This window comes from Arachis ipaensis, chromosome B8, assembly GCF_059453495.1.
Source record: "Arachis ipaensis isolate K30076 ecotype BB chromosome B8, ASM5945349v1, whole genome shotgun sequence".
NCBI lineage: Eukaryota > Viridiplantae > Streptophyta > Magnoliopsida > Fabales > Fabaceae > Arachis > Arachis ipaensis.
The window spans coordinates 91,276,808-91,297,880 of record NC_142443.1 but is presented as its reverse complement, the minus strand read 5'-3'; the positions used below and the strand labels follow the sequence as shown (position 1 = coordinate 91,297,880).

The following is a 21,073-nucleotide window of genomic DNA, read 5'->3' as shown; positions in this document are numbered from 1 at the left end:
GCCAAGAACCAAAAATTTAGCCTATAACCATGTTTGGCATTTTGTCAAACACTTGGTGGGCAAAAAGCTTAAACATGAGGAAAATGAGTAAGGACTTAAAACTAAAGCAACAATTGATCTCAATCAACATGGATAACACAAGAGAGCATATAATCAACATCCAACATCAACTTCATCAACAAGAAATTGGAATTGCAAGAGAAAAGTAAAATTGAACTATAACTTAAATTAGAAGAAAGAGCAATGACAATGTAACTATAAAGAGTAATAACAAGAAATTACTTACAATGAGGGCTTGCAAAATCCAAGATCAAAAATGGAAATGGCACTTGAATGTAAAACCCTAATATAAACCCTAATAGAGATGATGAAAAACTTAGAGAAAAACTAAACTAAAACTTCCTACCACTACTCCTAAACTATTCTAAAATGATATGTTATGTTGTGGCTTCCTTCTCCCCTCTAATATGAGCTAGAAGACTTTATAAACGGGCCTCCAAAGCCCTCAAATCGCGAGGCACGTGCTATTTTAATGAAGTCATGTGCGGCCACCTGTGCGGACGCACAGACGCGTGCGTCCGCACACTTCGAAAGAAATCCAGGCCTGTGCGGACGCACAGGAAGGTGTGCGCACACACACTACTCGATGCATGGCTGGACGTGCGACGCGCTCGATGCACTCCACGTGCTCTGCTTGGAAGGCTGTGCGTACACACAGGTAGCTATGTGCATGCACATGTCTCTGAGCTCACTCCTTTGATTTCTCTTGCTTCCTCCACTTTGCATGCTCTTCTTCCATTTTCTCCAATCTATTCCTACCTTATACACCTGAAAGCACTTCACCAAAAATATCAAGGCATTGAATGGAAGGAAAATGGAATAAAATAGATTAAATTAAGTATAAAAGAGCATATTTTCATGATCAAGCACAAATTGGGAGGAGAGATCAAAAGCATGCTATTCAAGGGAATAAGTATGAGTTTATGTGATGAAAATCCATTCAATTCTAACCAAAAATCATCATCAAATATGGATTCATCACACCCACTCATTGAACTTATCAGGTGGGCATTTCCTTGTCAAGTCCTTGAACCTGTCCCAGGCTTTATAGAGTGTTTCACCATCTTGTTGTCTGAAAGTTTGCACCTCAGCTCTTAGCCTGTTGACTCTCTCTGGAGGGTAGAATCCTGCTAGAAATTTATTTACAACATCATCCCATGTGGTTAGACTCTCCTTGGGGAATGTGGTGCACGAAATTGTGATCATCAATGGCGCCAACAACTTGGTACGCACAATTGTAATCTCAACTCTTTGTCACAACTCCGCACAACTAACCAACAATTGCACTGGATCGTCCAAGTAATAAACCTTACATGAGTAAGGGTTGATCCCACAGAGATTGTCGGCTTGAAGCAAGCTATGGTCATCTTGTAAATCTCAGTCAGGCAGATTCAAATGGTTATTATAGAGGATTGATAATTAAAAGATGAATAAAATATAAAATATAGATAGAGATACTTATGTAATTCATTGGTGAGAATTTCAGATAAGCGTATGAAGATGCTTTGTTCCTTCTGAACCTCTGCTTTCCTATTGCCTTCTTCCAATAATTCATACTCCTTTCCATGGCAAGCTTATGTTGGGTTTCACCGTTGTCAATGGCTACCTCCCGTCCTCTCAGTGAAAATGGTCCAAATGCGCTGTCACCGCACGGCTAATCAGCTGTTGGTTCTCGATCATGTTGGAATAGTATCCATTGATCCTTTTGCGTCTGTCACTATCCCTAACACTCGCGAGTTTGAAGCTTGTCACAGTCATCCCTTCCCAGATCCTACTCAGAATACCACAGACAAGGTTTAGACTTTCCGGATCTCAAGAATGCTGCCAATTGATTCTAGCCTATACCACGAAGACTCTGATCTCAAGGAATGGAAGGCTCGGTTGTCAGGCAAGGCAACCATGCATCATGAACCAGGAGACTAAGAGATACGCACTAAAGCTATTGCAAGTAGAACGGAAGTGGTTGTCAGACACGCGTTCATAGGTGAGAATGATGATGAGTGTCACGGATCATCACATTCATCAGGTTGAAGAACGAGTGTATATCTTAGAGAAGAAATAGGCTTGAGTTGAATAGAAAAATAATAGTACTTTGCATTAATTCATGAGGAACAGCAGAGCTCCACACCTTAATCTTTGGTGTGTAGAAACTCCACCGTTGAAAATACATAATAACAAAAGGTCTAGGCATGGCCGAATGGCCAGCCTCCAGAGAGGGTTCAATCATCAAAACATGATTCTAGGATAGATTGAAAGATGAAAATACACTAGTAAAACGTCCTATTTATAGAAAACTAGTAACCTAGGGTTTACAGAAACGAGTAAATGATGCAGAAATCCACTTCCGGGCACACTTGGTGTGTGCTTGGGCTGAGCATTGAAGCTTTCATGTGTAGAGACTTTTCTTGGAGTTAAACGCCATCTTTTGTGCCAGTTTGGGCGTTTAACTCCAGCTTCTATGCCAGTTCTGGTGTTTTGACGCCAAAATTTTTATGCTAACTTGGAACGCCGGTTTGGGCCATCAAATCTCAGGCAAAGTATGGACTATTATATATTTCTGGAAAGCCCAGAATGTCTACTTTCCAACGCAATTAAGAGTGCGCCAATTGCGTTTTTGTAGCTCCAGAAAATCCACTTCGAGTGCAGGGAGCTCTAAATCCAACAGCATCTGCAGTCCTTTTTCAGCATCTGAATCAGATTTTTGCTCAAGTCCCTCAATTTCAGCCAGAAAATACCTGAAATCACAGAAAAATACACAAACTCATAGTAAAGTCCAGAAATGTGATTTTTATTTAGAAACTAATAAAAATATAATAAAAACTAACTAAAATATACTAAAAACATATTAAAAATAATGCCAAAAAGCGTATAAATTATCCGCTCATCAGAATGCTTCCAACCACTTTGCTGCCTTATCTCTGAGTGAGAAAGGGAACAAAAGTAACTTGTAGGTGTCAGGGTGCACACTATTGGACTTTACAGTGTCACAAATCCTCAAGAATGTACTGAGATGTTGATTTGGGTCCTCCTGGGCTCCTCCTCCATATGAAGAATTATTCTAAACAAGTGTGATGAGTTGAGGTTTCAACTCAAAGTTGTTAGCATGGATTGTTGGTTTGAGGATGCTGCTGCCACAGTTTCCTAGATTTGGGTTGATATAGGAGCCTAAGACTCTCCTCTCTTGCCCAACATAATTTCCAGCATCTCCTCTAACATTGTCTTGTACTTTGTCATCCATGGTGGTTCTCAGATCTTCCTCCACTAGTTCCTCTCCAACTATGCCTTTGTCTCTTGCTTCCCTTCTTAATCTAAGGAAGGTCCTCTCAATTTCACTATCAAAAGAGGCTGAAGTTTCTCCCTTTCTACCTGTCATACATTCAACAAACCGTAAGTAGACGACAAGTGAAAGAATCACTCTAGTGAAGATTAGTGGTTAACTTGGTTGATGCAATTAATCAAACAGTTAGAAGAGTGGAATTATGAGCAATGAATAGCTAAAATAATCAAAGTAAAAAATACGGAAACAGAGTTGACAGAAAAGTATTGAGCTAAAAGAAAATAACAAGGTAATAAAATTGCTTAATCTAGCTCCCCGATCAATTTAATCATTGTCAAATTCAAACCAATCTCGGCAACAGCGCCATAAAACTTGATGAGCGGAATTCATACCCCATTATAAAATTTGTGAATCCGTTCTTTTGGTAAGCGCACCAAAATTATCGTCAACTAATAACCCATAGTGGAGTGGGATCGTATCCACAGAGATTGGTAGATTTGAACAACTTTAATCAATTGGTGAATTAGTCAAGCTAAGCAGAATAGATTGTGATTACATAATTGTAAATGTGCAGAAATATAAATGACTCAAAGGTAAAAGAAAGCAGTAAATACCAGAATTGAAAATGGCAACAAAATTAAAGAGCAGAAACTTAAATGACTTAATAGTAAATGGGAATGGGGGAAATTGCAGAATGTAAAGAAAGCTATAAAGAAAGTGGAAGATAAGAATAGGGGAATTCATTGAGATCAGGAGATATTTTCTCTTTGGATTAAATCTAGCTCATATCCTCTTCAATCATGCAACTCATTGACCTCTTGGCAATCATGATTGATTGAGCCCCAATCCCTTGGTGACTCAATCTCTCAGATCTTGATCAATAGCCAATTCCTTGGTCTAATTGCTCATGAAGAGAGATATGCTTGGTCCCTAATTATACCACACATCATCATAGGTCTAATTGATTTTATTTCAAGTGTGAGAAGTGATTTCTAGCATGATTTTATGTTTCCTTTTCCAAGGTTCCCATGAAACCCGTTTTTCATTCAACCCCTTTTCCAAGGTGATTGAACACTAGCATGAAGAACGAAATTCCTTCTAGAAAATCAAAGAGAAGATGAAGAGAAGAAGAAATTCACTTTCATTAATCCATCAAGTACAACAAAGCTCCCTCTCTCAATGAGAGGGAATTTAGCTACTCATAGCTCAAGAAAAAGTAAAAGATGAAAAAAGTGAATCTAACTATGCTTCAACTAATAGCTCAACTGCTTAACCCCTTTTTCAGTACTTCCAAGGGGTATATATACTACTCCTAACAATAGCAAATAAAGAAAAATACAAAAGTGAGAGTAAAATTATTTTTTTGGAGGGAAAAGAAACTCATAAAACGTGATCTCACAGTTGGCGTGTGATGGGCGCTTCAATGGCATGCCACGCCTTGCTCTGATTATCCCTTGGCGTGCCACGCCCATTCCTCAAGTTGCACTCCTGATAAACCACTATTTCATGGTTTATCTTGTGCTCAATTGAGTGGTTTTTATCTACTTTTTACCCATTTATTCATACTATTTGCATGGTTTTACATTTACCTTTCTAATTATGTGCTTTGATTGAAAACATGCTTCTTTGGACTTATAATTGCTAATATTAATCCCCTCTTATTACCATTAGATGCCTTGATATGTGTGTTGAGTGATTTCAGAGATTACAGGACAGGAATGGCTTGGAGTATGGAAAAGAAGCATGCAAAAGTGGAAGGAATACAAGAAGTTAAAGAAATTGCTAAGCTGTCCAGCCTGACCTCTTCGCACTCAAACGGCTATAACTTTAGCTACAGAGGTCCAAACGACGCGGTTCTAGTTGCGTTGGAAAGCTAACGTCTGGGGCTTCGATTTGATATATAATATGCTATAGTGTCCCTAACGCTAGATGACGCGACCGCGTGATCCATGCGGCCCATCGCAGTGACGAAAAACCAGCGTGGCAAAATCCGAAACCAGCGAATTCTGGACTGTTTCTGACCCAGTTTGCGGCCCAGAAAATACAGATTAGAGGCTATAAAGTGGGGGACTGCATCCATTCAAAAGGAGGCTCTCATTATTCATAATTTTAGGAGTAGATGTAGTTTTTAGAGAGAGAGGTTCTCTCCTCTCTCTTAGGATTAGGATTTAGGATTTCTCTTAGTTTTAGGAGTGACTCTCAATCCCAGGTTGGACGTTCTTTTACTTTATATTTATCTCTTACGTTCAGATACTTTAATGCTTATATTAGTTATGTTGCCTATTTGGCTTATGCTACATTCAATGTATGATTTTCTTAATTAATATTATTTGAGGTATTTCAGATTTAAGATTACTTTGCTTTTAATTTAGTTTAGATATTTTCTCCCCTTTTGTTATTGGTTAAATAATTGGTGACTCTTGAGTTATCAAACTCATTGTTGATTGAAAATTGGAATTCTTCAAGAATTAATTCACCCACTTAACTTACCTTCATAGTTAGAGGTTAATAAAGTGGGAGAAAAATCCAATTCTCATTACAATTGATAAGGATAACTGGGATAGGACCTCTAGTCCTCATACCTTGCCAAGAGTTTATTTTATTATTATTATTTTATTTTACTTGTTACTTAACTAACTTTTTACCTTGATCCAAAACCCCCAATTTACAAACTCATAACTAATAATAAGAACATACCTCCCTGCAATTCCTTGAGAAGACGACCCGAGGTTTGAATACTCGGTTATCAATTTCAAAGGGGTTTGTTACTTGTGACAACCAAAAACGTTTGTATGAAAGGACTTTTGAAGGCAACAAGGATTTATCCGCAACGAGGATTTATCCGCAAATTTCTAGACCACGCAAAAGTTCTCTCATCAAAATGGCGCTGTTGCCGGGGAATTGCAAACGTGTGCCTTATTATTGGTTATTGTAAATATTTGCTTTTTGATTTGTTTTTATTTTTATTTTTATTAAATTAAGAGGTTATTGATTTTTATTTTTAAAATTTTTATCTTATCTTATCTTATTTCAAAAACCAATTTTCAAAATTCAAATTTAAAAAAATTTTTTTAAAATTCAAATTTAAAAATTTTTTTCAAATTTCAAATTTCAAAAATTCAAATTCAAAAAAAAATTTAAAATTCAAATTCAAAATTTAATTTTCAAATTCAAATTTTAAATAACTTTTTAATTTCAATTTGTTTTTATTTTTGTTTTTAAATTTTTATTAGTTACTATGAATTCTCACCCCTCTCGCTTCAAGTTTGATTCCAATGTTGTTGTTAGGAATGAAAACTATAATGAAAATATGCATCAAAGTTGGAAGAATCAAAGATGGGAGGAGCCACAAGGATTTAATCAACCCTCATGGCAACAACCACCTCCAATGGACCATCAACAACGATTCTGTGATGCATATCAAGGCAATGGCTATGGTGAGCACTCTTTTAATTATCAACAACCACCACCATATGCCTATGAACCCTTTGCTCAACATAACTTTGGACCACCCAACTCACAAGCCCTTTTCCGCCATTCACCTCCATATGACCCTAACCCTCAACCACTATACCAACCACCTTATGAGCCATATGAACCATATATAGAACCACCCCAATTCCAATCCAATCACTCCCAACCACCACCACTTTCTTTTGTATCATGTCCAAGTCCGGCAACCCGAGAAGCAGAGGATCGCCTAAGGGAAACAGTAATTAAATTTCAGGCAACCGTTTAACAACTGGGGCAAGTATTAATTCAATGGGCTTCTAGACGCTTAAATACACAAGGATTAGCCACAGCCCCATGTGGACAGTCTAGTGAAGAGCATAGCATGAAGGAGATACCAAAAACCCCAGTGGACAAGACAAAGAATGAATTCGTACTAGAACAAGCAGAAGAAACTGTCATTGTTCAAAAAGAAGAAGAAGTGGTTGAAGACTTAGGAGACGCAGAACCTCCATGGGAAAGTCAAGACATAGAGCCTCCTTCCAAGACGGTTGTAATTGATGCTGAAGAGGGTGTACAACCTCCAAAGCATATCATAGTTGAAGACTTGGAAGAGGTTGATCAAGAGATGGAGATTCAAGAAGAAGAAGCACAACCTCCCATGCCCTTGGAAAGCAATGAAGAGGAGATTGAATTGAAAGAGAGCTACCAAGAGGAAGAGGTTGAAATTGAAGAAGTTTGCAAAGAGGTGGTAGTTATCAGAAAAGAGCACAAGGGAGTGGAGCTTGCAATTTCATTAAAAATACCTCCCCCTAAGTTACCATCATCCTTCACAACATTCAAGTGGGCAAAATTCATATCCCATAGCTTTCTAATCCCACTTGAATATGGGCTACTGGAGACGGATGGTCAACTTAGAGCTCTTTGTGACATTAAGAGTAAGAGGAAGATAGCCAGTGATAAGAATTGTCAAGCAAGGTTCATCATGGTTGGAAGCTTTAAGTTCAAACGCAAAGGTTGGTATAAAGCTCAACTGAATGGGTCTAGGAAGCTGTTTGGTCGCTACAGTGAGAATTCAGATCACCTTTCACCCGGCTGGAAAAATACAGATCCCAACAAGGATGGGTGTAAAAGCAAGATTTGGGATCCTGGAATCTGCTCTGACACTTGTTACCCCGGGAGCCTAAGAATCTTTTTGAAGCTGCTCAAGGGTTTTACATGCCTAGTTTGGGACCCCGGAGGTTACTAGAATCACAAACACTGGTGGAGATTCCTGGATGAGTTCAAGCATAAACCACCATAACAGGAAGCTCATCAAATGTCCAACTTAAGGACTTTAACTAAAAGTGCTAGGTGGGAGACAACCCACCATGGTATGATCGTCCTTTTTCATTTTTATTTAGTTTTATTTGTTTTTGAATTTTATTTTATTTTGTTATATTGAAGCTGGAGTTTTGCATCACATTCATATTAACACCGCATTCTGCATCTTTTCAGATTAATAAAAAAAAAAAAAGAGAAGCGAGCACGCGACGCGACTGCATCAGCGACGCGTCCGCGTCGCAAGGAGAGAAGAGAAAATAAAAACGAACAGAGAGTCACGCTGGAGCAAGGCTGGAGGCATGCCAGTGGCACAATTCGTCCCACGCGACCGCATCGCTGACGCGTCCGCGTCGCAGGGGAATACTGGCCTCCCACGCGATCGCGTGCCCCACGCGGCTGCGTGACCTGGATTTCGACGTCAAAGGGTGCATGGCCGAAAGTTGAGCTGGAGTTGGGCTGGAATCGTGCTGAAAGCCCAAGCCTCACCACGTGAACGCGTGCCCCACACGTCCGCGTCACATCTCCAAGATGGCCACTCACGCGATCGCGTCCCCCACGCGATTGCGTCACCCAGGATTTTGGCAATACTAAGTTTTGAACAGAGAGTTGTGCGACCGCGAGGCTGCACTCGCGCCACTAGCACAAATCAAGTCACGCGATCGCGTGCCCCACGCGTCCGCGTAGCCTAACCTTATTGCGCACCACGCGACCGCGTCACCCACGCGACCGCGTCGCCGGCGTCGCACAACCTATCCAGATTAGTGCCAATTTTCTTATCTTTTCTTCTCCGAATCCTTGTTCTCTTATCTTTTCTTATTTCTTTCTTCTTCCTTTCTTATTTTCTCTCACTCCCATTCTAGTTTATTTAATTTATTTGCATACTCTCATTCATTGCATATTTTTATTTTTCTAAAATTATTATTAGTGTTCAAATATTCTTATTCAACTGTTACATCTTTTCTGGTATTTTCTTGATGCTTAGTGACTTGTTTTAATTCTGATTGAGTAATATTATTTAAATCAATGCCAATCTTTTATACCTGTATTACTTTTACATTGATATGAATTTATATTATCTCTCCTTATCCACACTCTCTCCCTCATTGTTGCAATATTTTGCACCACTAGTATGCCATGTGCTTCTATTGTTTTCTCACTTGCATGTTGTAGCTACCATGTAATTGAGACCCTCACTTTTGGCATTAACCAACCCATGTTTTATTTGTTTTCTATCTTTTCTTTGGGTTACTTTCCTTCCCCTTTTCTTTCAGGATGGCCCCAGGAAGAGAACCGGAAGACGTTCACATGGGAGAGACAAACAAGTTCCTACGCACATTCCTTGATGAGAAAAGCGTCAGTTGAAACAACCCATCCACCTGCAAATCTTAGCATGCACCGAGGACGGTGCAATCTTTAAGTGTGGGGAGGTCGATACGGATCTCCATAGGTTAGTTATTTCCTGACTCAACACCAAAATTTTTATTTTATTTGATTGCTCATTGTTGCATTTGTATGTTTGATTGCATATTTGTTTGATTTTTTGCATATTTTACTACTTGGTTGAAGTAATATTTTCTTTTTCAAGAAACCTTTTAGAGCATTTCACTAATTTGAATAAAATTTAATATTTCACTTGTTTGAAAAAATATTATACTGGAACATGGTTTAGAGCTCGAACACACAAAACCTGTGAGATTTTGAGCCTATTTAGATTGGTTGCATTTTTCAACCAATATTTTATTTTTGATGTGTGTTTTTCTCTCAAAAAATGTGCGCTTACTCTTGGTCATCTTTCTCTTGATCGAGAAATCAAAGAAGCTAGACAAGGGTTTTGCTAAGCCTGCTCAGATGATACCTAATCTAATCATAGGAATCTAAGCTAAGTATGCTCCTCAGTGAACCGGATCAACCACTTAGGCAGGGTTGACTTCTACTGGTGTTGGATTATTCGTAACCATCAACGACTTCACCACCTGGTCCTGAAGCGACTTTTTACTATGCCTTAGCCCTCCCTACCCACTACTGCCCATGCTGACTGCCAACGACAACTGGTACTTGACTTTCGGGCCATCAACAGCGATCCCTTCTACTCTTCCTCCGCTGTTAATCGGAGTACTTGTGCCGCCGTTTCCCCATCAACAGCTCCGAATTGGATCCGTTTTTCTCTTCAAGTGCTTGGGCAAGCTAGTTTCCACGCCTCGTCGGCGACCAAGCAAGTTAACCAATTCCGATTTGACTTTTACCTCGAGGTAAGGGGGAATGCCGCTCCATCTCTGAATCGTGGGGCCCGAAACAGTGTTGATATGGCCGGGTTTGATTCGGCATAGCACAGTGGCGTTTACGTGTTCCCAACAGACTTTGAAAATAACCGATCCCTGGATCGTCTCGCAAGCACAATGAGCCGAAAAGCACTTCCACATACTTGAGTGGAGTGCTCACGCCCTTTATCAAATTGATATGCTGACGCGTATAAACGCGGAAAGTACGATTCCAAATACACCAACTTCTCTCAACTACAAACGCGACCACTCAAAAACCCGATGATTGTTTGAGTTCGTGCTTCTACCTCTTCTGGTCTACCATGAACGGACTCGAAGGATCATGAATTAATAAAGTATTTGGAATCAGCTAGCTGGAAGAGTCTTCCCCTTCTGGCATTAAGAACGAACTCCTTTAGAAGTTGAAACCTAACTGAGGCTATCCAGTAATGTTTTCTTGAAGCTTGATAGAGCACTGGAGCAGAATAGGTAACGAGTAGCTCTTCTTTCACAATCCATTAGGCTCTTCGATTTTCTTCTTAATCCAAGAAACCACATATTCAATATCGATGGAAATAATTCACCACAAGGTAAGTGAATCGAAATAGAAGTTAATTTTCCACTTTGCAAAATTCTTACTGATATTATCATCTTCTATTTTTTAGAAACCACTGCTTACATCTTGTAAGCAACCACTTCCGACATCTATAACATCTTCTAAGCAACCTTTTAATACCTGTTTTTACCATGTGTAATGACTTTCCCATGCCGAATAATACTTTCATATTGATTCTCATTATCACGGTGTAAGGTTAAGTGCAACTCCAGAAGGAGAAACAGACTCCGTTGATGCTAAAGTCAGTAATATGCAGGCCATATATACAGCAAAAGCCTTTTTTAATGCTAGCCTGCGGGGCACAGCTTCCTCCTCCATATTGAACGCTTGCCCACCCGCAATAGCATCCTCCCGAATTCCTTAGGTCTTGCCTAATTCTATATTTCCATAATTTGATGTATACATGCACTTATATGATTGAGGCCTTTATTTCACTGAGCTTACATACCCATATGGCCTTACCTTTCATTATCCCTTGCAAACCAATTTTGATCCTATTGTACCCCCTTTTTTCTTTTTATTTAGCACATCATTAACTCTAAGCGGAAAACAATAATGTCCTTAATTTGAATCCTTAATTAGCTTAGACTAGTGAGAGTGCTTATGATTTAAGTGTGGGAAAAGTGGGTTTGGAAACATTTGGTTTGAGAATTTAGTATGTTAGAATTTTTTGAAAATGTGAAAGAATGTTGAGAATATGTTCATGCATTCAATACTTTAATCATATGCATTGAGAAAAACAAAAGAAAAAAAAATAATATAAAAAAAAAGAAAAATAAAGTAGAAAAAGAAAAGAAAAAGAGCAAATAATAAAAGGGGACAAAATGCCCCAAAGTAAGTAGTGAAAGCAATGCATATGTACTGTACTTGAATTTAGAATGCATGAATATGTGAAAAACATGATTAATGGATTGTTAGATATTGTATTATGATTACATGGATTGTCTAAAGTTAGGTGGAAAGTTTAAGTTAATTAAGGATTCAGATTTTAGTCCACTTGGCCAAATACAATCCTACCATGACCCTAACCCCATTACAACCCTTAAAAAGACCTCTTGATATGTGTATCTGTGCATTAAATTTTTGTTGAATGGTAGAAGAAGAGCAAGCCTTAGAAAGCAAGGTTAGTAGAAAATTGAGAGATCGAACCTAAAACACTTGAGTGATTAGAGTGTATACACTACCAGTAAAGGTTTGATGCTCAATTCCTTGTTCCCGGCTTTCATGAGCTATTTTCTTCTACAAGTCTATTTGTACTTCATTTTCATGATTTGAAATAGTGAAATCCAATTCATATTTGTTCTTAAAAGATTTGTTTACTTTTAACCAAGTAGGTAGAAACATTTTGCATGTAGTTGCATTCATATAGATAGGTTGCATTTCATACATTCTATCATTCCTCTTCATCTTTATAGTTTCTCTTAAGCTTAGCATGAGGACATGCTTTTGTTTAAGTGTGGGGAGGTTGATAAACCACTATTTCATGGTTTATCTTATGCTCAATTGAGTGGTTTTTATCTACTCTTTACCCACTTATTCATACTATTTTCATGGTTTTACATTTACCTTCCTAATTATGTGATTTGATTGAAAACATGCTTCTTTGGACTTATAATTGCTAATATTAATCCTCTCTTATTACCATTAGATGCCTTGATATGTGTGTTGAGTGATTTCAGAGATTACAGGGCAGGAATGGCTTGGAGGATAGAAAAGAAGCATGCAAAAGTGGAAGGAATACAAGAAGTTGAAGAAATTGCTAAGCTGTCCAGTCTGACCTCTTCGCACTCAAATGGCTATAACTTTAGCTAAAGAGGTCCAAACGACGCGGTTCTAGTTGCGTTGGAAAGCTAACGTCTGGGGCTTCGATTTGATATATAATATGTTATGGTTCCTTTGAGGCTAGGTGACGCGACCACGTGATCCATGCGGCCGCGTCGCAGTGACAAAAAACCAGCGTGGCAAAATCCGAAACCAGCGAATTCTGGATTGTTTCTGACCCAGTTTGCGGCCCAGAAAATACAGATTAGATGCTATAAAGTGGGGGACTGCATCCATTCAAAAGGAGGCTCTCATTATTCATAATTTTAGGAGTAGATATAGTTTTTAGAGAGAGAGGTTCTCTCCTCTCTCTTAGGATTATGATTTAGGATTTCTCTTAGTTTTAGGAGTGACTCTCAATCCCAGGTTCAACGTTCTTTTACTTTATATTTATCTCTTACGTTCAGATACTTTAATGCTTATATTAGTTATGTTGCCTATTTGGCTTATGCTACATTCATGTTATGATTTTCTTAATTAATATTATTTGAGGTATTTCAGATTTAAGATTGCTTTACTTTTAATTTAATTTAGATTTTTTCTCCCCTTTTGGCATTGGTTAAATAATTGGTGACTCTTGAGTTATAAAACTCATTGTTGATTGAAAATTAGAATTCTTCAAGAATTAATTCACCCACTTAACTTACCTTCATAGTTAGAGGTTAATAAAGTGGGAGAAAAATCCAATTCTCATTACAATTGATAAGGATAACTGGGATAGGACCTCTAGTCCTCATACCTTGCTAAGAGTTTATTTTATTATTATTATTTTATTTTACTTGTTACTTAACTAACTTTTTACCTTGATCCAAAACCCCCAATTTACAAACTCATAACTAATAATAAGAACATACCTCCCTGCAATTCCTTGAGAAGACGACCCGAGGTTTGAATACTCGGTTATCAATTTCAAAGGGGTTTGTTACTTGTGACAACCAAAAACGTTTGTATGAAAGGACTTTTGAAGGTTTAGAAACTATACTTGCAACGAGGATTTATCCGCAAATTTCTAGACCACGCAAAAGTTCTCTCATCAACGCCTCCCTTCACTGACCACCCTGGCGTGCCACGCCTTCGAGCCCAAGTGGCACGCCCAGGGTTCTTTTAAGCATTGGGTAGCCTGGCGTGCCACACTTTCGAGCCCAAGTGGCACGCCCAGGCCTTTTTAAAACCTTGGTTAGCGTGGCGTGCCACGCCTTCGAGCCCAAGTGGCACGCCCCGGACTTTTCCTTCCATTATTAGCCTCTGGAAATTTGAACTAGTGTGGCATACCCAAGGTTTGGCGTGCCACGCCCATGATTTTTGCTTGGTCTCTCTCTTTGGAAAGTTGAACTAACGTGGCACTCCCAGGGTTTGGTGTGCTACGCCCTTCATATGCTTGGCTCCTCTGCTTGGCGTGGCACGCCCAGGTCTTCTCTTGGGTGATTGGTGATGGTGGCGTGCCACACTTGGGACTCAAGTGGCATGCCCAGTTGATTTTTAAAGCTGGCGTGCCATGCCTTCGATACCAAGTGACACGCCCATATCGTTGGCATTGTTTCTCCCTCTCTGGAACGTATAACCAGTGTGCCACGCTCAGGTATTGGTGTGCCACGCCCATCATTTGCCTTGGTTCCAGTAGCTGGCATGCCACGCCTAGCATTCAAGTGGTACGCCCAGGTAAGAATCTTGAGCTGGCGTGCCACGCCTTCGACACAAATGGCAAGCCCAGCCTTTGCTTTGGCCTTCTTTGTACCTTGGCATGCCACGCCCAGATACTCAAGTGTCACACCCAAGTAAGGGTGAAAGCTTGTCCCACGCCTTGCTGCTCAAGTGGCACGCCCAGCCTTTTTAACCATCAATTTCCTCTCTGGAATTTTGTACCAGCGTGCCACGCCAAGCTGCTTAAGTGGCACGCCCATTCATTTTTGTCCTTCTTAGCTTGGCGTGCCACGCCTGGTTCCTGAAGTGGCACACCCAAGTGATTTTTAAGCTGGCATGCCACGCCTTCGACACTAAGTGGCACGCCCATGGCTCATGTGGTGGGTTTGGCGTGCCACGCCTAGCCTCGCGTGCCACGCCCCCTTTGGTGGCCTTCATTGTTGCTCTTTGGAAAGTTGTACTAGCGTGCCACGCCCAACTCCTGGCGTGCCACGCCCATGTGTATGCTTGGGGATCCTCTCTGGACTTTAGTACTGGCGTGCCACGCTAGTGTAATTTTGTAGCGTTTCCTTTAAGTGGCACACCCGTTTTGCATGCCCAACTTGTTTTGTTGTTTTCTTCCCCTTTTTGATGTCTTTTTCTCCTGAAATTCAGCACAAACTCATTTCAAAGGAATGTACTGTAATGTTTATCAATTGATGCATGAATTGCAATGATTTAATGAGATTATGCCCTTTTATGGTCCTTTTTATGCAGGAAAAAAGGGTAGATGATGCAAGTCATCAACAACTAAACAAGAAAATGAAAAAAAGAAAAGTGAGAGTACCTTGAAAAGATGAAGAGAAATGGGGGATGTAAGTGAGAAAGGAGGTAGTGAGGAATATGAGAGAGGATAGGAGAAAGAAAGGTGTGGGACCGCCGGAGGTGGTGGTTGCCGCCGGTGGTGGTCGGAGGAGAGGTGGTAGAAGTGGTAGGAGGGGGTAGAAGTGAAGATGAAGAGTGAAGGTAAGAAGAGGTGAGAAAAAATTAAAAAAGAGGCGCGCTACAATGTAATTGGTTCGCAAAACCGGCGGGCGCGCCATGCATGCATGCGCGTGCATGTGCAAAAATCAGCAGGGATGCGGGATAAGCAATTTGCTCGCTTTGCAGACTATCTCAGGACTCTTGAAATAAAGATTCCGTTTGCAGAGGCACTTGAGCAAATACCTTCTTACGCCAAGTTCATGAAAGAGATCTTGAGTCATAAGAAGGATTCGAGAGAAACTGAAAGAGTTCTCCTCACTGAAGAATGCAGTGCAGTCATTCTGAAAAGCTTTTCAGAAAAGCTTAAAGATCCCGGGAGCTTTCTGATACCATGCACATTAGAGGGTAATTGCACCAAGACAGCTTTATGTGATCTTGGGGTAAGCATCAACCTAATACCTGCATCCACTATCAGAAGGCTTGGTTTAACTGAAGAAGTTAAACCAACCCGGATATGTCTCCAACTTGCTGATGGCTCCATTAAATACCCATCAGGCATGATTGAGGACATGATTGTTAGGGTTGGGCCATTTGCCTTTCCTACTGACTTTGTAGTGCTGGAAATGGAGGAGCACAAGAGTGCTACTCTCATTCTAGGAAGACCTTTCCTAGCAACTGGGGAAACTCTCATTGATGTCCAAAAGGGGGAAGTAACCATGAGAGTCAATGAGGATGAGTTTAAGTTGAATGCTGTCAAGGCCATGCAGCATCCAGACACACCAAAAGACTACATAAAAGTTGATCTCATTGACTCTTTAGTAGAGGAGGTCAACATGGCTGAGAGTCTTGAATCAGAGCTGGAAGACATCTTTAAAGATGTTCAGCCTGATTTGGAGGGTTCAGAGGAATTGAAAGAGTCTCTGAGACTTCCTCAGGAAGAGGAGAAACCTCCTAAACCCGAGCTCAAGCCTTTACCACCATCCCTGAAATATGCATTTCTGGGAGAAGGTGACACTTTTCCAGTGATCATAAGCTCTACTTTAAATCCACTAGAAGAGAAAGCACTAATTCAAGTGCTAAGGACACACAAGACAGCTCTTGGGTGGTCCATAAGTGACCTTAAGGGCATAAGCCCAGCTAGATGCATGCACAAAATCCTATTGGAGGATGATGCTAAGCCAGTGGTTCAACCACAGAGGCGGCTAAATCCAGCCATGAAGGGAGTGGTGCAGAAAGAGGTCACCAAATTAGTGGAGGCTGGGATTATTTATCCTATTTCTGATAGCCCCTGGGTAAGCCCTGTTAAAGTTATTCCCAAGAAGGGAGGCATGACAGTGGTTCATAATGAAAAAAATGAACTGGTTCCTACAAGAACAGTTACAGGGTGGCGCATGTGTATTGACTACAGAAGGCTCAACACAGCCACCAGAAAGGATCATTTTCCTTTACCATTCATAGACTAGATGTTAGAGAGACTAGCAGGTCATGAATGTTATTGCTTTTTGGATGGCTATTCAGGTTACAACCAGATTGCAGTAGATCCTCAGGACCAAGAGAAAACAGCATTCACATGTCCTTCTGGAGTATTTGCTTACAGAAGAATACCTTTTGGTCTGTGTAATGCACCTGCAACCTTTCAGAGGTGCATGCTTTCTATCTTCTCTGATATGGTAGAGAAGTTTCTGGAAGTCTTCATGGATGACTTTTCAGTATTTGGAGACTCATTCAGCTCCTACCTTGACCATTTAGCACTTGTTCTGAAAAGATGCCAAGAGACCAACCTAGTTTTAAACTGCGAAAAATGTCACTTTATGGTGACTGAAGGAATTGTCCTTGGGCATAAAATTTCAAACAAGGGAATAGAGGTTGATCAAGCTAAAGTGGAAGTAATTGAAAAATTACCATCACCTACTAATGTTAAGGCAATCAAAAGCTTTCTGGGGCATGCAGGATTCTACAGGAGGTTTATAAAGGATTTTTCAAAAATTGCAAAACCACTGAGCAATCTGCTAGCTGCTGACACGCCATTTGTGTTTGACACAGAGTGTCTGCAGGCGTTTGAGGCTCTGAAAGCTAAGATGGTCACAGCACCAGTTATTTCTACACCAGACTGGACTTTACCATTTGAACTAATGTGTGATGCCAGTGACCACGCCATTGGTGCAGTACTGGGGCAGAGGCATGACAAGCTTCTGCATATCATTTATTATGCTAGCCGCGTTTTAAATGATGCCTAGAAAAATTACACAACCACAGAAAGGAATTGCTTGCAGTGGTTTATGCCATTGACAAGTTTAGATCATACTTAGTAGGATCAAAAGTGATTGTGTACACTGACCATGCTGCTCTTAAATATCTACTCATAAAACAGGATTCAAAATCCAGGCTCATAAGATGGGTGTTACTTCTGCAAGAGTTTGATATAGAAATAAGAGACAGAAAAGGGACAGAGAACTAAGTGGCTGATCATCTGTCCCGGATAGAACCAGTAGAAGGGGAGTTTCCCCCCTCTATTGAGATCTCTGAGACCTTTCCGGATGAGCATTTGTTTGCCATTCAGGAAACTCCATGGTTTGCAGACATTGCAAACTATAAAGCTGCAAGGTTCATACTCAAGGAGTACAGCAGGCAAGAAAAGAAAAAATTAATTACTGATGCAAAGTACTACTTGTGGGATGAACCCTATCTCTTTAAGAGATGTGCAGACGGAATAATCTGTAGGTGTGTACCTAGAGAAGAAGCACAGAGGATCTTATGGCATTGCCATGGATCATAATATGGAGGCCATTTCGGAGGTGAGCGAACGGCCACCAAGGTCCTCTAATGTGGCTTCTACTGGCCTACACTTTATATGAATTCCCGAGAGTTCGTACGTAACTATTACAGTTGCCAAAGAGCTGGTAATCTGCCTCATGGTTACGCCATGCCTCAACAAGGAATCTTGGAGATTGAGTTGTTTGATGTATGGGGAATTGACTTCATGGGACCTTTCCCACCATCATACTCAAACACTTATATTCTGGTGGCAGTGGACTATGTATCAAAATGGGTAGAGGTCATTGCCACACCCACCAATGATACTAAAACAGTGCTGAAGTTCCTCCAGAAACATATATTCAGCAGGTTTGGTGTCCCTAGAGTATTATCAGTGATGGGGCACTCACTTCTGCAACAAACAACTTTACTCTTCCATTGTCCGGTATGGGATTCGCCACAAGGTGGCGACTCCATATCATCCACAGACAAATGGGCAAGCTGAAGTTTCTAACAGAGAACTAAAAAGAATCCTGGAACAGACTGTAAGTACCCGTAGAAAGGATTCGGCAAGAAGATTGGATGATGCTCTGTGGGCTTATACAACAGCATTCAAGACTCCTATAGGGACCTCTCCATACCAGCTTCTGTATGGTAAGGCCTGTCATCTGCCCGTGGAACTGGAACATAAGGCCTACTGGGCAACCAGATTCCTAAAATTTGATGCCAAATTAGCTGGAGAAAAAAGATTGCTCCAGCTGAATGAGCTAGAGGAATTCAGATTCACTGCTTTCGAAAATGGCAAGCTTTACAAAGAGAAAGCAAAAAGATGGCATGACAGAAAGTTGTCATCTAGAGTCTTTGAACCAGGAAAGAAAGTTCTGTTGTTTAACTCTAGGCTCAGGCTATTCCCCGGGAAACTGAAATCCCGGTGGAGGGGACCATATGTGATTACAAGTGTGTTACCATATGGCTATGTGGAGCTTCAAGATATTGATTCTGATAAGAAGTTCATTGTTAATGGACAGAGAATCAAGCATTATCTTGAAGGCAATGTTGAGCAAGAGTGCTCAAGGCTAAGGCTAGATTAAAAGCTCAGCAAGGTCCAGCTAAAGATAATAAAGAAGCGCTTATTGGGAGGCAACCCAATGTTATTTAACTATATCTCTTTATTTTCTATTGCTATTTTATGTTTTCCTTAGGTTGATGATCATGTGAAGTCACAAAAACAACTGAAAAATGAAAAACATAATGAAAAATAGCATTAAAAACAGCACACCCTGGAGGAGGAACAGTCTGGCATTTAAACACCTGAAACAGGCACCAAGCTGGCATTTAACGCCAGAAGCAAGCATCTACCTGGTGTTAAACACCAGAAACAAGCTACATTTGGGCGTTTAACGCCAGAAACAGGCAGCAGTCTGGCATTAAACGCCAGGATTGCATAGCAAGGGCGTTTTACACGCCTAATTGAAGCAGGGATGTTAAGTCCTTAACCCCACTGGATCTGTGGACCCCACAGGATCCCCACCTCTTCTTCTCTCCTTATAACACCTTTCCATAACACTCTTCCCTAAATTAACCTCCACCAATCACCTCCATTACTCCTCCAAAACCATCATACGACCCACCTACACCCACCCACTCAAATTCAAACCACTCACACCTCTCCATCTCATCTATTTTCTTCTTCTTCTACTACTTTCTTTCTTTTGCTCGAGGATGAGCAAACATTTTTTAAGTTTGGTGTGGAAAAAGTAGTGCTTTTTTTTGTTTTTCCATAACCACTAATGGCTCAAGGGATGCACTTCCCTCCACAAAATTATTGGGAGCAAATCAACACTTCCCTAGGAGAATTAAGTTCTAACATGGGACAACTAATGGTGGAGCACCAAGAGCACTCCATCATCCTCCATGAAACTAGAGAAGATCAAAGAGCTATGAGGGAGGAGCAACAAAGACAAGGAAGAGACATAGAGGAGCTCAAGAGCACCATTGGTTCTTCAAGAAGAGGAAGACGCCACCCTCACTAAGGTGGACTCATTCCTTAATCTCCTTGTTCTTATTTTTCTGTTTTTCATTTACTGTGCTTTATGTTTATGTTTGTGTCTTGTTACATGATCATTAGTGTCTAAGTGTCTATGCCTTAAAGTTATGAATATGAATCCATCACCTTTCTTAAATGAAAAATGTTTTTAATTGAAAAATAAAAAGAAGTGCATGATTTTCGAATTTTAAAACAGTTTAATTATTTTGATTTGGTGGCAATACTTCTGTCTTTCTGAATGAACGCTTGAAAAGTGCATATTTTTGATATTGTTGATTCATGAATGTTAAAATTGTTGGCTCTTGAAGAATGATGGAAAAGAAGAAATGTTATTTGATAATCTGAAAAATCATAAAAATGATTCTTGAAGCAAGAAAAAGCAGTGAATACAAAAGCTTACAGAAAAAAATAGCAAAAATGAAAGAAAAAGAAAAATAAAGAAAAAGTAAGCAGAAAAAGCCAATAGCCCTTAAAACCAAAAGGCAAGGGTAATAAAAGGGATCCAAGGCTTTGAGCATCAGTAGATAGGAGGGCCTAAAGGAATAAAATCCTGGCCTAAGCGGCTAAACCAAGCTGTCCCTAACCATGTGCTTGTGGCGTGAAGGTGTCAAGAGAAAACTTGAGACTGAGCGGTTAAAGTCGAGATCCAAAGCAAAAAGAAGAGTGTGCTTAAGAACCCTGGACACCTCTAATTGGGGACTCTAGCAAAGCTGAGTCACAATCTGAAAAGGTTCACCCAGTCATGTGTTTGTGGCATTTATGTATCCGGTGGTAATACTGGAAAACAAAGTGCTTAGGGCCACTGCCAAGACTCATAAAGTAGCTGTGTTCAGGAATCAACATACTAAACTAGGAAAGTCAAT

General features: G+C 40.2%; 1 non-coding gene across 1 annotated transcript; it reads left to right on the top strand.

The window, feature by feature from the left end:
• Positions 1–1,054: 1,054 nt before the first annotated feature.
• On the top strand, positions 1,055–1,161 carry LOC148548810 (small nucleolar RNA R71). The gene has a single exon (XR_015897740.1). It is a non-coding gene; the product is annotated as a small nucleolar RNA R71 (small nucleolar RNA).
• Positions 1,162–21,073: the final 19,912 nt, after the last annotated feature.